We start from the raw sequence: 21475 nt of genomic DNA, 5'->3' as shown, positions 1-21475 counted from the left end.
AATTAATCGGACAAGTACTTACCGAGCTATGGCGATTTAGCCGTTCGCCGTTCGCTTTGGCGTTGCGAATGGACCAAACCATTGCATGTAAATAGAGGGGGGGGTTCTGTGGTCGTTGCGAATGGACCAAACCATTCATGTAAATAGAGGGGGGGGGTTCTGTGGTCGTTACTGCCACGTGGTTTCAAAGTTTTTTTTTGTTGTTGTTGTTTGCACGCATGTTTTTTTGCACCCACGTACGGGCACGCCCTAGGATGTTTACACACACACACCCCTACACAAATTTTTTTTTTTTTTTTTTTTTGGCAAGGAACGGGCACCCACGTACGGGCACGTCCTAGCTTATATATAGTACGGGCATGCCCGAGTATAGATAAATGACTGTACCTGAGTTGCTGTTTTGTCATGGTTTATACCAATCATAATTCAAACAATCATAATGCACAAATGTATTTGTAATATACGTGATATTACATTTGATAAACAATTGAAGTTGAAAAAAAACATTTCCCCCCCCAAAAAAAAAAGGAAATTAAAAAATATATATACCCTTAGGACATACCGATGGGAGAGATAGGTGCATACCAGAAGTTTGGTACGATTTCACAAAAGTTTGAGGGAGTAGTTCAGTGACAACACAACACAAGCCAACATAACACAGACACTGCACAGACATACGTATATATTATATATATATATAATATAATATAATATAATATATATACAGTATATATATATATATATATATATATATATATATATATATATATATATATATATATATATATATATATATATACACACACACACACACACACAACAACAACAACATGCATTTTAAGTAAGGCCATTTTCCCTGCGAGAGCGGGGGTTAGCCTTGCGGTCCATGACAATCTTCTCCATTTTGCCCTATTTTCTGCATCTCTCCTTGTTAACCCCCTTGCCCGCATTTCTTCTTCCACCATCTTTAGCCAAGTCTTTCTCGGTCTTCCCCGTCCTCTACTTCCTTCCACATTCATTTCCATCACTCTTCTCAACCAGTCACTTTCATCCTTCCTCAACACATGACCAAACCATCTCAACCTGTTCCTCTTCACAGCATCAATCACAGGCTCTATTCCCATCATCATTCGCAATTCATCATTTGCCTTCCTCTCTCTCTCAACGACACTCTGCACATCCACCGAACCATTCGCATTTCCACCCTTTCCAGCCTTCGTTGCTGCTCTACGTTCATTACCCATGTCTCGCTCCCATAAATCATAACACTTCTCACACATGCAGGATACACCTTTCCTTTCAGCTTCAACGACACTGCCCTCCTCATCAGCACGCCACTCAGTTCCCGAAACTTCTTCCATGCACATCTCACTTGAGCAACCGTTGCCGAGTCTGATCCACCTTCTCCATTCAGCATGTCTCCGAGGTAGCAAAATGTTTTCACACCTTCCAGCTTCACGCCGTCTCCAAGATCCAACTCAACATTTCCTCCATCTGCAGCTCCCTCTGTGCACACCTTACATTTGAATGTAGCTGCCACACTGGTTAATGACCCTCTCAGACCACTACATTTTTGATGAACCCACTCAGCGCACATTGTACAATGAATGGAGTTCACTCCGACACCCTTCCTGCACACAGCACATGACCACTTCCCAGTTCTTTCCACCTCACCACATGATTTACCACTTGCCATCACCTTCGTCTTTCCTATATTCACCTTCAGACCTTTTGTCTCCATACATTCCTTCCACTTGTTCATCTTTTCCTTCAGTCCATCCATACTTTCCGCAATCAACACCAGATCATCTGCATACAACTCCCACGGTAAACCCTCCTTTACGTTCTGAGCCAGCACCTCCATCACAGCTACAAATAGTAGTGGACTTAGTACTGACCCCTGATGCACTCCCACCTTCACCTCAAACTAACCACTGTTCCCGTCCTTCGTCCTTACAGCTGTGCGCGCTCTTTTGTACATTGCCATCACGACTCTGATCAACCATTCCTCCACCATTATTATATATATATATACATATATATATATACAGTCACGTGAAAAAGTAAGTACACCCCATGTAAAGTTTTGACTTTTTCAACATATTTCAACATACAGCTATTTGATCTTCATTTCAACAATATTGATAGATAAAGGTGATATAATATAACAAATATCATGAAACATTTACATTTTGTAGTCCATTGTATAATTTAAATAAACATAAATGCAAATTTCGCATGTGGAAAAAGTAAGTACACCCTTGGCTCTAATAGGTGGTTTTTCCCCCTTTGGTAGAAACAACCTCAAGTAGGCGTTTACTGTCTACCAGTCTCTGACATCGACTGGGAGAAATTTTTGCCCACTCCTCTAGGCAGAATTCTTTCAGCTGTGCGATGTTTGAGAGGTTTCTTGCATGCACAGCTCGTTTCACATCCCCCCACAACATCTCAATGGGATTTAGATTCGGGCTTTGACTTGGCCATTTCAGAACCCTCCATTTCTTTCTTTTCAGCCATTCCTTGGTGGATTTACTGGTATGTTGAGGGTCATTGTCATGTTGCAAGGTCCACCTTCGGTTGAGCTTCAACTTTCCGACAGATGGCCTCACATTATCCTCAAGCACCCTCTGGTACAATGAAGAATTCATAGTGGATTATATGATGGTGAGCTGCCCAGGCCCTGATGCAGCAAAGCTGCCCCAAAACATAATATTTCCACCATCATGCTTTACAGTTGGTATCAGGTTCTTGTGGTCAAATGCTGTCTATGGTTTTCACCAAACATGTCTTCTGGTACTGTGGCCAAATAGCTCTACCTTTGACTCATCTGTCCAGAGCACATTGTTCCAGAAGTGCTGGTCTTTGCCTGGGTGTTCATTGGCAAACTTTAGTCTTGCCCTGATGTTCTTTCTGGACAGCAAAGGTTTCCTCCTGGCACACCTCCCATTTAGATCAAATTTGTGCAGCCTCTTTCTAATGGTAGACTCATGCACTTTGACATCAACAGTGGCAAGAGATACCTGTAGGTCCCGTGATGACATTCTGGGGTTCTTAGAGACTTCTTTCAGCACCTTGCGGTCTGCCCTCGGGCTGAACTTGCTGGGGCGGGCCTGGCCTGAACAAGTTGGCAGTTGTTTGGAATCTTCTCCACTTGTAGATGATCTTCCGGACAGTCGAATAATTGATTTCAAATTGTTTGGAGATCTTTTTAAATCCCTTCCCAGACTCGTAGGGATCTATAATCTTCTTTCTGAAGGCCTCAGAGAGCTCTTTTGAACTCGGCATGGTGACGCCGCACACTTCAACAACAAAGAGCAAACCAAACTAAATGTCTGAGGTTTAAATTAGACAGGTTCCTCCAAGATGCTCTCTAACGATGTTCTAATCATTTGCACCTGAGCTGGTGCACCTGATTCTAATTTTAGGTATTTGAAGTGGTGATAAATGTAGGGGTGTACTTACTTTTTCCACTTGCGAAATTTGCATTTATGTTTATTTAAATTATACAATGGACTACAAAATGTAAATGTTTCATGATATTTGTTCTCTTATTTCATCTTTATCTGTCAATATTGTTGAAATGAATGTCAAATAGCTGTATGTTGAAATATGTTGAAAAGGTCAAAACTTTACATGGGGTGTACTTACTTTTTCACGTGACTGTATATAGATATATTTATTTATTTATACAGTATATATATTTTCCATTTTTTCCTTTGGATAATTAGGCTGATGTCCTTCTGATACATGTAAAACAACACTGTTATCTCCCCACGTCTTTGTCCTCATGCGGTATGTCCATAGCCAACTATATATACACGTATATATATATATACAGTATATATGAATAAATAAATTAATTTTATGTGCTCCACCATACTTTACAGAGCATTGATGCTGCCAAAACATTATTGGCAAGGCTATACTGGGTGGTTTGCCATTGCCTTCTCAGTGTTGTTTCTCTATGATCTATCCTTTAAAATGCTGATTGTAAAGCAAGGAAGCAGCACGTTCCGTTTTTAAGCGGTGGAGCAGCTTTAATATTTGCCTATGTCCGTCCGTCCATCCAAAATGAAGAAGAAGAACCTAGATAACCCACTCTGTCTAACCCACCCTTTCTAAAAATTATAATGGCTTCTAAAGGTTAATTGTACAGGATTGGAAAGGGTAATTCGAGAGGGTTCTAAAGGGTAATTGTACAGAGTTCTAAAGGGAATTTCTCATGGGTTCTAAAGGGTAATTCTAATGGGTTCTAAAGGGTAATTCGACAGGGTTCTAAAGGGTAATTCGACAGGGTTCTAAAGGGTAATTCGACAGGGTTCTATGGGTAATTCGACAGGCTTCTTAAGGGTAATTGTACAGGGTTGGATAGGGAATTTCGAACAGGTTCTGAAGGGTAATTCCACAGGATTCTAAAGGTATTGTACAGGCTTCTAAAGGGCAATTCTAATGGCTTCTAAAGGGTAATTCTAATCGGTTCTAAAGAGTAATTCTACAGGTTTCTAAAAGGTAACTCCAAAGGGTTCTAAAGGGTAATTCTAATGAGTTCTAAAGAGTAATTCTTCAGGTTTCTAAATGGTAATTCCAATGAGTTCTAAAGGTAATTATACAGGGTTCTAAAGGGTCATTCTAATGGGTAATTCTAAAGGGTAATTCCAAAGGGTAATTCTAAAGGGTAACTCTAAAGGGTAATTCTAAAGGGTAATTCTAAAGGTTAATTCTAAAGGGTAATTCTAACGGGTAATTCTAATGGGTAATTCTAATGGGTAATTCTAACGGATAATTCTAATGGGTAATTTCAATTGGTACTTCCAAAGGGTAATTCTAAAGGTTAATTCTAAAGGGTAATTCTAAGGGGTAATTCTAATGGGTAATTCTAACGGGTAATTCTAATGGGTAATTCCAATTGGTACTTCCAAAGGGTAATTCTAAAGGTTAATTCTAAAGGGTAATTCTAAGGGGTAATTCTAATGGGTAATTCTAACGGGTAATTCTAATGGGTAATTCCAATTGGTACTTCCAAAGGGTAATTCTAAAGCGTAATTCTAACGGCTAATTCTAATGGGCAACAGATGATGAAACTGGTCTGGTAGCTGAGGGGGGAGTGTTGCATTGGGATTTTTTTGTATGGAAGAGTTGGATGGTCTGATTCGTTCAAGATACACTGAACGGGCTCAGGACATAACAGGAAAAAAGCAACAGTTGAGGGTGGCCAACAGCAGAGTTGAAGGCCAAGATAGAGGGAGACATGGACAAACAATGGGTGTGGGGAGGAATAGAGGGCAGGAGAGGATGCGTGGGGTGGACAAGATGGATACAAAAGGAAACACTCAAGACGGAAAACTAGAAACTTGGAAAGAGGAATGAATTGGAGTGGGGGAAGGGGGAGTTTAAGGGGAGCAGAAAAGGTCATGGTTTTGGATGGGGGACGAGCTGAGATGGTGGTGAAAAGCTATCTTGAAGACCTGGAGGGAAGAATAAGATTAAAGAGAACGTAGAAGTTGGTTCCATAGGTGGGTGGAACGATAGGAACAAACGAGTGGAGGTGAGCAGTGACCCTGAATTTAGGTAGTTTCACCAGAAGGGGTTGATGGTTGACCTTGTGTGCTCTGAGAAACATGGGGCGGAGGGTGGGGGTGGAGCATGGAAAGATCGCAGGGTGCAAAACCAGAAAAGAGGCAATAGAAGACAGAGATTATGAACATGTCTGCATTGGCAAAGTGATAGGTGTAATAAAAATGGTTCCATCCGATTCCTCGACAGCTTCATCACGGGAGATTCCAAAAGGTCTTGTTTTCCATGGTGTCAACCTGAGCAAGATGTGAGGCAGGGGACCCAGCCCAGAGGTGACAGAAGTACACCATCAAGCTGCGGATGATGGCCTTGTAGGTGGACAGCAGTTTAGGTGTGCCAAAGAAAGATTTCGTACGAAGGAGGATGCTTAGTCGGCGACTGGCTTTGGGGGCCAACTTTGAAATGTGGGTCGCTCATGAAAGATCGGCTGATAGTGAAACCCAGGAGTTTGAATGACTGAACTTCCTCAAGAAGATTGCGGACATAAGATTTGGAAGCAAACGCAGAATTGAGGCATTCAACATTCTCAGGAGTAGAGTCGGCTGTGATGCCATTTGAAGAGAGGGAAGGGATGGAAGTGGACAGACTTAACTCCAGACACCAAACAGAATACTCCAGAGACAGACTCAACAAGACACCACCAGTTTTTAGAGGAGGGAGACAAGTTTGAAGCTCATTTTTGAGGTTGAACAGATGTTGTTTTCTGGCTCTCTTGTGAGTGGACACATACTTCTGAGATTGCCTCCGATCGGATTAGCCTTCCAAGCAGAGAAGGCAAGTTGTTTCAGAGCAACTGCCTCAACACAGCATTCGGTGTACCATGGGTGAAAAGAGCGGTAGCATAATTTAAGACGAGATGGGATTAATCTGTGCATGAGAGAGAGCAGGTTTCTGTGAAAGAATTCCCAGGCTGAGTTAACATCAGGTGCAGTAGATATGGGAGATCAGTCCTGAGGAGAGATAGCTGCTTGCAGTCTCTGCCAATCTGCCTGAATGACCTGTCAGATTCGCTGGCAATGAAACGGCTCTGTGAGAATATCCAGAGAGATGTTAACTTTCGCAAGCATATGATCAGATGAGCCAATTGGAGCAGAGGGATAGCAGGAGATACTTGCGGGGAAGTTAGTCATCACCAAGTGGAGAAGGGAGGATTTTCCACTGGTAGAAATCCAGGATGGAAAGTTCACAGATTAATTCAGTCTCATGGAGTCACGAGTGTCGTTGAAGCTGAAGGGAAAGGTGTATGCTGCATGTGTGAGAAGTGTTATGATTTATGGGAGCGAGACATGGGTAATGAATGTAGAGCAGCAACGAAGGCTGGAAAGGGTGGAAATGCGAATGGTTCGGTGGATGTGCGGAGTATCGTTGAGAGAGAGGAAGTCAAATGATGAATTGCGAAGGATGATGGGAATAGAGCCTGTGATTGATGCTGTGAAGAGAAACAGGTTGAGATGGTTTGGTCATGTGTTGAGGAAGGCTGAAAGTGACTGGTTGAGAAGAGTGATAGAAATGAATGTAGAAGGAAGTAGAGGACGGGGAAGACAGAGAAAGACTTGGCTAAAGGTGGTGGAAAAAGAAATGCGGGCAAGGGGGTTAACAAGGAGAGATGCAGAAAATAGGGCAAAATGGAGAAGATTGTCATGGGGACTGCAAGGCTAACCCCCACTCTAGCAGGGAAAATGGCCTTAAAATACATGTTGTTGTTGGAGTCACGGATGTCCTTTGCTGATGTGCCATGGCTGGTGAGAGGTACCAACCCAGCCACATTGCATGGTATTAATTGAAATTGCCACATATGAGGAAACAAAAGTTGCGATGAGTGGTTAAAAGGTTGCCCATGTGAGAGAGAGAGAGAGAGAGAGAGAGAGAGAGAGAGAGAGAGAGAGAGGAGAGAGGAGAGAGGAGAGAGGAGAGAGGGAGAGATAGATATATATATATATATATATATATATATATATATATATATATATATATATATATATATATATATATATATATATATATATATATATATATACTGTATATATATATATATATATATATATATATATATATATATATATATATATATATATATATATATATATATATATATATATACAGTATATATATATAGAGATAGATGGAGTCATCACTGTTTGCTCAGATGAACAAGTGGTGGGAGTGGAGGGGAAGTCACATCCAGAGGTACTCCTGCAGAATGGGAAGTGTAAGATCAGTGCTCAGACAGTGAGAAAGTGACTTCTTGATTTGCCGTCGAGGAGTAGACGAAAGAGCACCTCTGCCGCTGGGGCGTGGTTCAGGCCAATCAAATCGGAGGAGAAATAACTAAAGAGAGACACTGAGGAATCATAGAAGAAGTATTCTGCTATACAGTGCATTCAGAAAGTATTCAGACCCCTTCACTTTTTTCACATTTTGTTATGTTGCAGCCTTATGCTGAAATCGTTTCAATTCATTTTTTCCCTCATCAATCGACACTCAATACCCCATAATGACAAAGAGAAAACAGGATTTTAGAAAGTTTTGCAAATTTATTAAAAAGAAAAAACTGAAATATCACATTGACATAAGTATTCAGAGCCTTAACTCAGTACTTAGTTGAAGCACCTTTGGCAGCGATTACAGCCTCGAGTCTTCTTGGGTATGACGCGACAAGCTTTGCACACCTGGATTTGGGGATTTTCTGCCATTCTTCTCTGCAGATCCTGTCAAGCTCTGTCAGGTTGGATGGGGACTGTTGGTGGACAGCCATTTTCAGGTCTCTCCAGAGATGTTCGATTGGGTTCAAGTCAGGGCTCTGGCTGGGCCACTCAAGGACCTTCACAGAGTTGTCCCTAAACCACTCCTGCGTTGTCTTGGCTGTGTGCTTAGGGTCATTGACCTGTTTGAAGGTGAACCTTCGGCCCAGTCTGAGGTCCTGAGCGCTCTGTTTCAGGTTTTCATTGAGGATATCTCTGTACTTTGCTCTGTTCATTGTTCCCTCAACCCTGACCAGTCCCCCAGTCCCTGTTGCTGAAAAACACCCCCACAGCATGATGCTGCCATCACCATGCTTCAGCGTTGGGGTGGTATTGGACAGGTGATGAGCGGTGCCTGGTTTCCTCCAGACATGACGCTTAGAATTGAGGCCAAACAGTTCAATCTTGGTTTCATCAGACCACAGAATCTTGTTTCTCACAGTCTGAGAGTCCTTTCGGTGCTTTTTTTGCAAACTCCAAGCGGGCTTTCATGTGTCTTTCACGGAGGAGAGGCTTCCGTCTGGCCACTCTGCCATAAAGTCCAGATCGGTGGAGTGTTGCAGTGATGGTTGCCCTTCTGGAAGTTTCTCCCATCTCCACACAGGATCTCTGGAGCTCAGCCAGAGTGACCATCGGGTTCTTGGTCACCTCTATTACCAAGGCCCTTCTCCCCCGATTGCTCAGTTTGGCCGGGCGGCCAGCTCGAGGAAGAGTTCCTGGTTGTTCCAAACTTCTTCCATTTAAGAATTATGGAGGCCACTGTGCTCTTGGGAACCTTCAATGCAGCAGAATGTTTTTTTGTAGGCTTCCCCAGATCTGTGCCTCGACACAATCCTGTCTCTGAGCTCTGCAGGCAGTTCCTTCGACCTCATGGCTTGGTTTTTGCTCTGATATGCATTGTCAGCTGTGAGACCTTATATAGACAAATCATGTCCAATCAATTGAATTTACCACAGATGAACTCCAATCAAGGTGTAGAAACATCTCAAAGATGATCAAGAGAAATGGGAGGCACCTGAGCTAAATTTCAAGCGTCATAGCAAAGGGTCTGAATACTTATGTCAATGTGATATTTCAGTTTTTTCTTTTTAATAAATTTGCAAAACTTTCTAACATCCTGTTTTCTCTTTGTCATTATGGGGTATTGACTATTGAGTGTAGATTGATGAGGGAAAAAATGAATTGAAACGATTTCACCATAAGGCTGCAACATAACAAAATGTGAAAAAAGTGGAGAGGTCTGAATACTTTGTGAATGCACTGTACAGATGATGTCTGGTTTATTGGTAGTGTTCTGGATTGAGAGATCTGTCAGGCTAGAGTGAAGACCTCGGACGTTTGAGGTGCACACAGTTAGAGATAAGGGCAGGAAGGGTTGGGTGGTTGTGGCATGGGAGGAGGCTTTTGTGACAAGATGAGGCTTTGGGGAGGTTGGTGATGGGAAAGGTTTCTGTGTGAGGATGCAGAGGAAGGTTTGAGTGTGCAGGGGAAGGTTTGAGTTGTGTAGGGTGCGGCGGAACATCAAGTTTCAGAACAATTTGCTTGGTGATACGGGGAGAGTAGCAAAAATAGCAAAAGGTTAATGGACAGACCAGACGGACGACTGGACAGACATCTAGACATCATGACCCACTTTACGTTCATCTCTTCTCACGAAATGAGATTTATTTTTTATTTTTTTTGGTTTTGTTTTGTTTTGTATACAAGATCGAGGCTCGTGAAAGAGCGAACATTAATCACACAGTAAGACAAACCGACACATAAAACATATAACATCGGGAGCGGTAGACAAGATGGGGAGAGAGGGGGAAGGACACAAACACAACATTTGAGAGCAGGGACCGAGAGACATGGAGACATCGAGAGATCTGTGGGAGGGAGAGGGCTTTGGGGGGGGGCATGGGAAGGGGGCGGTGGGAGAGGTATAAAACATATGGACACTGCCAGGACTTCCAGGAAAGAAGTTGGAATTTCAAACAAGGTGGATCTGGGGTGAATTAGCGGGGGTAGAAAAGATCAAGGTTTTGGATGGGGGAAGATAAGAGATGGTGGTGAACAGCTGTTTTAAAGACCTGGAGGGAGGAGTGGGATTGAAGGGAGTGAGGGAGTTTGTTCCAGAGGCGGGAGAAAAGAGGATTGAAAGAGTGAAGGTGAGCAGAGAGCCGAGATTTCGGCAGTTAAACCATCAGAGGGTTGCTGGCAGATCTTGTGCGACCTGTAGGAATATTTGGGGGACAGAGCACAGAGAGAGCTGGGGGTGCAAGGCCGGAGAGGAGTCGGTAGAAGACAGAAAGACCACCTACCTGCCTGCGGTGAGTGAGTGAAAGGCCCTCAGAGATAGCTTCATCACGGGAGATTCCAATAATTCTGAAAGCTTTGGTTTCAACAGCGTGAAGCCGACCTAGGTGTGAGGCAGGAGCACCGGCCCATAGGGGAGAACAGTATTCCATTGAGCTGCGGATGAAAGCCTTGTATGTGGTGAGGAGCTCAGGTGTGCCGAGGAAGGACTTCGCACGACGGAGGATGCCCAGTCGGCGACTGGCTTTGGAGGCCAGCTTGGAAATGTGGTTTTCCCAAGAAAGATCATGGCAGATAGTGAGACCCAAAAGCTTGAGCGACAGAACTTCTTGGAGAGGATTGTTGAGAAAGTAGATGGGAGGGTTGTCCAGTCGATCTTTTCGGAGAGACATAGTAAGAGTGTGAGATTTGTCAGGATTGAAAGACATGTTCCACTTGTTTGACCAGTCTGTGATTTTGTCCAGGTCTTCAGAGTGAGGAGGCTGCAGAGTGCCGATCTGAGGGAAGAGGAATGTTGCGGCAGAGAGTGGAGTCATCAGCAAAGAGATAGAGAGGATTTTCAAGAGAGTCAGAGAGATCATTGATGAAGACCATAAAAAAGCACGGGGCCCAGAACACTGCCTTGGGGAACTCCAGCCTGAACAGGAAGAGGAGATGAGAGAAACCCATTCAGGGCCACACGTTGACGACGACTAGAGAGGAAGTCCGCCAGCCATGCGTGGAGATTTCCATGGATACCAAAGGAGGAGAGTTTGGTGAGCAGAGCAGGGTGCCAGACTGTGTCGAAGGCACGTGATATGTAGAGGGAGACAGCTCTAATTTCCTGTTTGGCATTGAGGACCTCCATCCATTGTTGAGACAGCAGAGATGATTTAAGAATCGAGATAAGATGACCGAAACATGGCACTGTTGGAAAAGTAATCATCGGTTTTCTTGTTCGAAATAGTTGCATTAACGATTTACTTGGAAAAACATTTCCTTAGTTTCCGTTTGCCACTTTCGGAAGAAGAGAGCAATTCCGAAAAAGAAAGCATGAAAAGTACCATACCGTGGTGTTAAAACTGTGTGCTTGCTCCGAGCCTCAATCCCCTCGACTGGTGCAAGGAGGTGGGTCTTCACCCCTTTCCTCGGCGGTGTCCCTGGGTGGTGTATTTTGCCAAAAACACAGGGATTAATTAAATGATCGTTTCTTCATGAACGTTTTGCCGATTTCATCAATAACTGAACTTTCTGAGTTGTTATTAAAGGAGCCGAGTTTCTCTGTCATGCTTTATTCCAAAGGGTTTCTACTGTGGTAGGATCATTCCAAAATCATGGGCATTAATAGAGTTGGTCCCCCCCCCCCCCCCCCCCTACCACCCCCCGTTGCTGCTATAACAGCCTCCACTATTCTGGGAAGGCTTTCCACTAGGTGTTGGAACATTGCTGCGGGGATTTGCTTCCATTCAGCCACAAGAGCATTGGTGAGGTCTGGCAATGATGTCGGGCGATTAGGCCTGGCTCGCAGTCGGCATTCCAATTCATCCCAACCGTGTTCGTTGGGGTCGAGGTCGGGGTTCTGTGCAGGTCAGTCAAGTTCTTCCACACCGATGTCGACAAACCATTTCTGTATGGACCACGCTTTGTGCACGGGGGCATTTTCATGCTGAAACAGGAAAGGGCCTTCCCCAAACTGTTGCCACAAAGTTGGAAGCACACAATCGTCTAGAATGTCATCGTATGCTGCAGCGTTTATGATTTCCCTTCACTGGAACCAAGGGACCTAGCCTGAACAATGAAAGGGACAGGGACAAAGAACTTTTGGGACAGAAAGCCCAAAAACCAGCACACCAGACGTTTCAACGGTTAGTGCTGTGATGAGGTCGCCATTCTCATGCCAAATGAACCACTTAACAACAGAGACATTGTTCTGAGACAATGGGATGGTGGACTGAGGCGTATCAACGAGCTGCACCGGTCATATGATTCCTTACAGTACCCTTTATGGTTTCCGTTTGGCAGTGACAGCTACAGTTTGTATCTGAAGAGCAACAGACATAAGAAGGTCACGCAAAGGCAATGCTACTGTTACCACCTAATGCCCAGGCCAGGCAACTACTTTCTGAAAGCACAAAGACTGTTTCAACAGTTCATGGTGGAGGCCTACTGCAAGATAGAGACCGAGCGGCTGCAATATCCAAGGAGGGAGCAAAGGACCTTGAGAGCTGACTCGTACCAAGAACTGAGGGACTCACTGCTGGCTGCAGATGGTGATCCTACACAAGTGGGCCTATGTGTTGTCGTGCCGGCTACATTTACTGGAGGACCAAGGTACATGCACGAGCGGACCATGGACGCAATGACCTATGTCAGAAAGTTTGGCCATCCCAATCTGTTTATGACAATGACCACCAACCCTTCATGGGAGGAAATAAAATGCAACCTCATCGGCCCACAGTTCCCCCACGACAGGCCTGAGCTCATTGCAAGAGTCTTTCACTTGAAGTTGAACAAATTGATGCCCATCCTGAAAGCCGAGGCCTTTGGTAAAGTACAAGCATTCCTCTACTCGATCGAATTCCAGAAACGTCGACTTCCTCATGCCCACATCCTACTGTAGCTTTGCAAGCACAGCAAGATGAAACCAAACCAAATTGATGACATCATCTTAGCTGAAATACCTGACCAGGAGGAACATCCAGAACTGCACCGCATCATATTGGCAAATATGGTGCAAATATGGTGCACCCTGTGGCGTCTTCAAAAAGAATTGCATTTGCATGAAGGATGGCAAATGCAGCAAGCGTTTCCCCAGAGAACTTCTAAAGTTTACTGAACAAGGCAACGATGGATATCCAAAGTATCGGAGAAGAGCACCTGAGGATGGAGGAAACACTGCCAACATAAAAATGAGGAGGAATTTTAAATTTTGTGGACCAGAAAATTGACAACCGATGGATACTACCCTAAAACCCCAACCTGCTTCGACAATTAAACTGTCACATCAATGTCGAAAATTGAATGAGCATCATGGTCATAAATTACATACTCAAGTATGTCCACAAAGGGTGTGACCAAGCAGTCTACCAGCTACAGATAACAGAAGGGAGACAGACCATAAATGAGATGGAAAACTACCAGACAGCCAGATACGTGGGAAGTAGTGAGGCAGTTTGGAGAATAATGGAATTTCCCCTGCATGAACACTTTCCCCCAGTTGTGCAGTTGGCAGTCCACCTGAAGAATGGTCAGTGAGTGTACTTCAATGAGGACACCACTCAACATGTAGTCAGATGGGAAGCACCAAAAAGCACATTGACTGAATTCTTCAAGTTATGCCAGACGGACCTGTTTGCTCAGAACCTAATGCATGCCGACCTGCCCAGATATTATACTTGGGACAAGTCAAAGAAAGTTTGGTCCAGAAGAAGGAAGGGAGAAAGTGTTCCGAACAACGATGGAATATTTGAGGCACAAGCACTGGGGCGTGTCTACACAGCGAGTCCCAAGGTAGGTGAGTGCTACTACTTGCGGCTGCTATTGCATGAAGTGGCCGGTCCTACCTGCTATGAAGCTCTCCAGACAGTTGAAGGGGAGGTGTGTCAATCATTCCAACAAGCCTGTCAAAGGCGAGGACTTCTCCAAAATGACAATTATCGACATCGGAACCTCTTGGAAGCAGCTGCAACCCAGACTCCCTACAAGCTCAGACAACGGTTTACTCTCATTCTGGCAGCCTGTAAACCAAGTGATGCCAAGGCACTGTGGGATGAGCAGAAGCACAATCTGTGTGAAGACCTGCTATATCATGCCCAAGTGGAGTTATACATGCCGGAGCTGGAGCTGACAGCTGACATGGTGAATGAGTGCTTCTGTATGATTCAGGACTTGGTGCAGCAGATGGGTGGTAAGGAATGGAGTGAATACAACCTCCCTGAGACCAACAGAGATGCAGGTGACAGACAAACAAGGGAGTACGTGAGGGAGCTAAACTATGATGTGAAACTGGAGGCAGAAATGTCAGCCAGTGGACAACATCAGCTCACAGAGGACCAAAGAAGCGTGTTTCACAAATTCATGTCAATAGTGGATGACCAAAAGGGGGTATCATGTTTCTAGATGCTCCTGGAGGAACAGGAAAAACATATCTCATTAACTTGATCCTCTCCACAATAAGGGCAGGGGGACACATTGCCCTGGCAACTGCTTCCAGCGGCATTGCTGCTACCCTTCTGGCAGGTGGCAGAACCATGCACGCGACATTTAAAATCCCCCTAGGAGCACCCAGGATGGACACTCCAACCTGCAATATTAAGAAGGGGACAACACTTGCCAAAGTCATTGAGGTTTGCAAAGCAATCATTGTGGATGAGGCTCCCATGACCCACAGAGCCTGCTTTGAAGTGCTAGACCGAACCCTACAAGACATCACAACAAAGGTAGAGCCAATGGGAGGTAAAGCCGTCCTTTTGTGCAGAGACTTCAGGCAGATTCTGCCAGTCATAAAGAATGGAACCCGTGCCAATGTTATTAATGCGTCACTAAAGTGCTCCCATCTGTGGCAAAGCATACAGGTGGATCATTTCATCACAAACATGAGTTTTCCTTAGGGGAGAGACTGAAGCTGGGGAGTTCTCCAAACAACTGCAACAGGTAGGAGATGGACTGCTGCCGACAACTGAGGTGCCACACATTGTTCAGCTGCCAAGTGACATTGGATCCTTTGTGCAAGATCTGCAGGAGTTCAAAAATGCTGTGTACCCAAACCTTGCAGCACATAGCTCCGATGTAGACTGGCTGGCTGAACGTTGCATCCTGTGCCCTCTGAATGACATGGTTGGCAAAATGAACAATTGGCTGGTACAGGAGTTTCCAAGAGATTTGCTGGTCTATACCTCTGTGTACACTGCAGAAAGCAACGATCAAGCAGGACTTTTCCCCACCGAGTTCCTGAACTCCATTGAGCTGTCTGGCATGTCTCCACACAAGCTACGACTGAAAGTGGGAGTACCTATCAGGCTATCATGATACTACAATCGCTGGAGCCGCCCAAGACTACGAATGGAACTCGGTGCCACGTGTCCAAGCTGCACTCCTTCATAATTGAGGCAAAGATATCCTGTGGACCATACAAGGGAGAGACTGTCCTCATTCCCCGGATACCACTGCGCCTGTCAGACAATGATCTGCCCTTTGTCTTTAAGCGGCTTCAGTTCCTAGTGCCTCCAGCTTTTGCCATGACCATTAACAAGGCACAGGGTCAGACGTTCCAAGATGTTGGTGTAAATCTGGAGAGCCCATGTTTTTCCCACGGAATGCTCCATGTGGCACTCTCAAGAATTGGATCCCCAAAAGGACTACATGTTCTCACCAAAGATGAAAAACGACGAGGAATCCAGTCTATCAAGAAGTTTTTCAGTGAATTAAATTGTCCATGTCTTTAATTAAATTGTCCACTGTTCAGAAGGTGGAATGTACTTTGTGTACTTATGTATAGATTTGAAGTTATGGCTTTGACTCCAAATAAACATATTTTCAATTTGCATTGCTGTGCTGTATTATACCATCCAATCAACATTTGTTTGATCATTGATGTGAAATTTGGCTGGTTTTGACTTGAATGGTATTGAGTCGAGGTCCAAAAAGACTTCAGGTGGTAGGATTAGGTCGTAAAATATAGTAGGATTCGGATTAAAGGCACATTGATTTTACACAGTACTACTCCCACAGTTTTGGAGCTAGCCTGCAAAACCTGTGGAACGTTTTGGGGTCCCAGCAGGCATCCTAAGGTAGGTGGGAGGTTTCATAAATGCTGAAGGTGGCACAGGAATGTGGAATTTATTGGTTTCATGCTTGAAAAACATTCACTGTTTACGCATTGTTAGTTTGCTTCCGGCTTCCCACGGGTACCTCGCCAGTTATATATATATATATATACATACAGTCATGGCCAAAAATATTATTTAGCACCCTTGCACTTTTTTCAAATAATGCACCATTTCTTCCAGAAATTTGTTGAAATTAAAAAATATTTTGGTATCCACATATGTATTTCTTTGGTTTGCAGTGGAAGAAAACAAAAAAAAAATTGAAAAGAATTACGAAATTTTAGCTTATTCCACACAGAAATCCGAAAATGGGCCGGACAATATTATTGGCACCTTTAAGAAATTGTTAGAAATAATAAGATTTCAAGCAGGAGATTCTCCTTTACTTTGGAATTGAACTCACCTGTAGTGAGTTGCAGGTGCCTACAAGATAAAAATCAGTCATTCAACCAGTTTGAATAGAGAAAAGGAGTCAATCTGCTGTTTGGTGTCACCTGTGTCCACCATACGTAATGCTATCAGGAAGTTTAAGGCCCATGTCACGATAGCCAACCTTCCGAGACATGGCCACAAGAGAAAACTTGATTGAAGATTGCAGCGAAGGATTGTCCGAATGGTGGAGAAGGCACCTCGATCAATTGGCAAACAGATTCAAGCTGACCTTCAGACACAAGGTACGACAGTCTCAACTTGTACTATACGTCACCAACTCAATGAAAGGGGGTTCCATGGTAGGAGACCCAGGAGGACTCCACTGCTGAGAGAGAGACGTAAGAAAGCCTGACTGGAGTTTTCCAAAACACACCTGAACAAGTCAAAATCCTTCAGGGAGAATGTCCTGTGGACAGATGAGACCAAATTAGAGCTTTTTTAAAAGCACATCATCTCTATGTTTACAGAAAACAAAATGAAGCCTTCAAAGAAAAGAACACCTTCCCTAGTGTCAAACATGGAGGAGCTTCAGTGATGTTTTGAGGTTGCTGTGCTGCCTCTGGCACTGGGTGCCTTGAATATCTGCATGGCATCATTAAATCAGGAGATTACCAAGGCATTTTAGAGCGCAATGTTCAACCCAGTGTCAGAAAGCTGGGTCTCCGTCGAAGGCTATGGGTCTTGCAGCAGGACAATGACCCCAAACACACTTCAAAAAGCACCAGGAATGGTTCAAGACAAAACGCTGGACTGTTCTGAAGTGGCCAGCAATGAGTCCAGATCTAAATCCCATTGAACACCCGTGGGGAGATCTGAAAACAGCAGATGGGAGAAGGCACCCTTCAAATCTGGGAGAACTGGAGCAATTTGCACAAGAAGAGTGGGCCAAACTGCCAGTAGAGGTGTAGGAAGCTCATTCATGGCTATAGGAAGCACTAGACTGCAGTTATTTTGTCCAAACGATGTGCTACCAAATATTAAGTCTAGGGTGTCAATAATTTTGTCAATGCCATATTTTTTTATTTTCTGGTTTAAAAGGAAGTATTAAGTTCTGAATCTAAAACAAAGGTTCTGTAATATTAGCAATGAAATGAAGAATTGTGGAGACCAAATACTTTTGTCAATTTTCAACTTATTTTTCGAGAAAAGTTATTTGCTAGAGTTATTCGAAAAAAGTGCAAGGGTGCAAATATTTTTGGCCACGACTGTATGTATATATGTATATGTGTGAATGTATATAATGCAAGCTTCAAAATCGATCACTTGGCGTTTTTTATCTCAAAAATTTACATTGTGGTCCAGCAGGCACAATATGGTTATAGTATGTCCCAAAAAGAATTTACAGGTGTACAGTGTGTCCCAGCAAACATACCTTTGTGGAAATATCACCACTCTAAAGTGGCTACCGAAAGTGGGCCGAGATGGGCACTCCGGGAGGGTGGGAGTGCCGATGATAGTATATATATATATATATAACTGTTACATTAAAAAATAGTTTCGATTGATGTTGCCAACAGCGGATGAGATCAGGTTTTATGAAGTCTCGATGAAACATTTTGATAAAAAGTAAAGTCATCTGAAACTGTAATTGTCCCACTCAACAAATTGATATCAAAGGTGTGCGAGTGAAAAAATGTATTACACAGAACCTAATGGAGCCGTATCAGAAAAAACTCGAGGCTTATCATCGCGTGTGCCGCAATAACAAGACGGCCACCTGCCTGATAAATGGCACCCAACCTTGTTCGCGATACCATGCCTCATACAGGATGGTGAAATCATTCTTCGTGTTTGGATCGCAGCCAGGATGGCTCGATTACTCGATTTGACATGGTATAATATCCGCCCCAACCACAAACACCTCTACTCACTTTCACAATATATAAACATCCTTCCCTAAACCCCCACCTACCTGCTTTATCTCAGAGAACAAAGGATGCTGCAGTTTCATTTATTACTCCCACAAGGGAGTAATGCATTCGATCGTGTCCGTGTGTGTGTGTGTGTGTGTGTGTGTGTGTGTGTGTGTGTGTGTGTGTGTGTGTGTGTGTGTGTGTGTGTGTGTGTGTGTGTGTGTTTTCATGTGTTTGTGAACAAGATATCTGGAAAAGTTCTGAACGGATTTGGATGAAAGTTGGTGGGATGATTGCCCGTGGGATAAGGAAGAATTGATTAGTTTTTGGTGAAGCTCAGGATATTATTCTGGATCCAGGAATTTTTTGAAGGATGTTTTTTACCATTGGAAGATAGGGCTCATTTATTTTTTAACATTATCTTCTATATATTCTATATTTAACATTGTGATACGAAAATAGTTTTCATATTTGTTGTAAATGTAGTTTAAACTCGTGGTTATGCATTAGAGCGGTGTATTGTTTAGCAGCGTCGTCTTCAATGTTCATTTTTATTTATTTATTTATAATAAAGACATATTCTGTCATTTTAAAACCACCAAAGTGTGTATTAGGTTTCCCCGATTCATAAAATGTATCGTTTGATACGTACAATGCTTTAAAATCTTCTTTTTTTTCTTTCTTTTTTTACCTCAGAAGAGATAACATTTACCTCAGCGAATGTCAATCGCGGTGTCAGTATTTGATGAACTTATAAAGACTTAGGTGACTTATAAGTGTGACAAGCATGTGCACGGGATTCTTCCCAGAAGAATGAAAGGTCGCATTAGCTTGTACGACTTAAAATGAGCGAGTTTTGTTTTGACGTTTGGGCCAGTTTTACATGTTGTATCCCGAAGGAATGAAACGAACGTTTTCCTGGCTTACAATTTTATTTGAAGTCACACATGCCTCAAAATACACTCACTTATATAGAATTGAACGCTGAATCCGAAAATGTAAGTGAAATTGCCTTGTTTTTTTTTTTAACATTATCTTCTATATATTCTAAATATATATCTGTGCAGTGTCTGTCTTGTGTTGTCTTGTCTTGTGTTGTCACTGAACTACTCCCTCAAACTTTTGTGAAATCGTACTATTCCAACTTGACCCACGGCGGAGGTATGCGCTCGACTGAGTGGCGTTCTAGTTAGTACATGAAATTAAATATATCGACTTGTTCAAATATAACAACAATATTCTTGTTGTTGAAAAATACGCTCGCTGAGAAATGGAAATGTACAAAAAGGTAGATTTTAGGTTATATCTGCGATGGAAGTCCAAGATGTACACGAAACAGCCGCACCTAGCACATTGTTGGACACTGGACCAGATCAGGTGTACACAGGTACAAGACCCTGACAAAAGGTAGTTCAACCTCGTATTAGGATTTCCATCGAGTTGTCTCTTATTTGACAACTCACCTACTCTTGGCAAAAATAACACTTGGATATTTAACGTCCACCAACAAGTGGTGCAGACAGGACGTCCATGAGTTTGACCTATATTCCAGGGTTGCCACGCACATTGATACATCACTCTGCATGCAAAACTCCAAGATGGCAGTACCTCTCTCTGACTTTTCAACAGTTTATCTTTCAACAATCTCTCCGACTCTTCACAAATTCCATTTTTATCTATTTGCTGATAGCTCCACCCTCTGCCATGATATTCCTCATCCTTCAGACAGGAAGGCTGCAGTCTTTTTCCTCTCTTCAGACCTTGATAAAATCACTGGCCGGTAGAACACTTGGAATCCAGACAAATGTCAATCCAGCCAAATATCACTCTCTCTCTCTCTCTCAGAAAGGACCGTCTGACAAACCCTCCTATCTACTTTATAAACTATTATTTTGAGGAAGTTCAGTCCCTCAAACTCCTGGGTCTCACTATTGGCCACTATCTCACTATCTTTATTGGACCAACCACATTTCAAAGATGGCCTCCAAAGCTAGTTGCCAACTGGGCATCCTCTGTCGTACAAGGTCCTTCCTTGGCACACCTAAAAACATATTCCCATACAAAGCCTCCATCGGCAGCTTGATGGAGTGGTGCTGCCCCCTCAGGGCTGGCACTACTGCCTCACATCTTTCTCAGCTTGACGCCGTGGAAACCAAGGCCTTCAAAATCATTGGAATCTGCCTCGATGAAGCCGAGTCTATGGTCCTATCATTTTCTCATCGCAGACAGGTTGGTGTGAAATTTTGCTCAGCTCTGTTGGGACGGATGAGCATATTACGATTTCTTTATAGTCTGGGGCTTTTCCCTCCTTTCCTTATCCAGGATAATAAGCTTTTCCCCAGTTTGCTGTGGACTTTGCCAACTCTTCCCATCACAGACAGGTTGGTGGTCTTTCTGTCTTCTACCACCTCCTTTCTGATCTAATACACTCTGTTCTTTCCATGCTATGCCCCCACCCCCAGGTTTCTGCCTGCTGCTCATGGTCCACCATCAACCCCCTTCTGGTGAAACTACCGAAACCCAGGAAGACTGCTCACCTCCATTCATTCATCCAGCTTTTTTCCCACCTGCAGGACCAGCTTCCACATTCTCTTCAATCCAATTCTTCCCTCCAGGTCTTCAAGACAGCTGTTCTCGACCATCTCAGATCACCCTCCCACCCCCCACCCCAATCAAAAACCATGATGTTTTCCATCCCTATTTGCATACAAAAAATGCGTTCTTGTGGCAGACAATGCTTGTTGCTACAGGTCGTGCAGCAGTTTGTAAC

The sequence above is a fragment of the Myxine glutinosa genome, chromosome 1 (assembly GCF_964187855.1).
Source record: "Myxine glutinosa chromosome 1, kmMyxGlut1.1, whole genome shotgun sequence".
Classification (NCBI taxonomy): Eukaryota; Metazoa; Chordata; class Myxini; order Myxiniformes; family Myxinidae; genus Myxine; species Myxine glutinosa.
Note: the sequence above shows the minus strand (reverse complement) of the source record.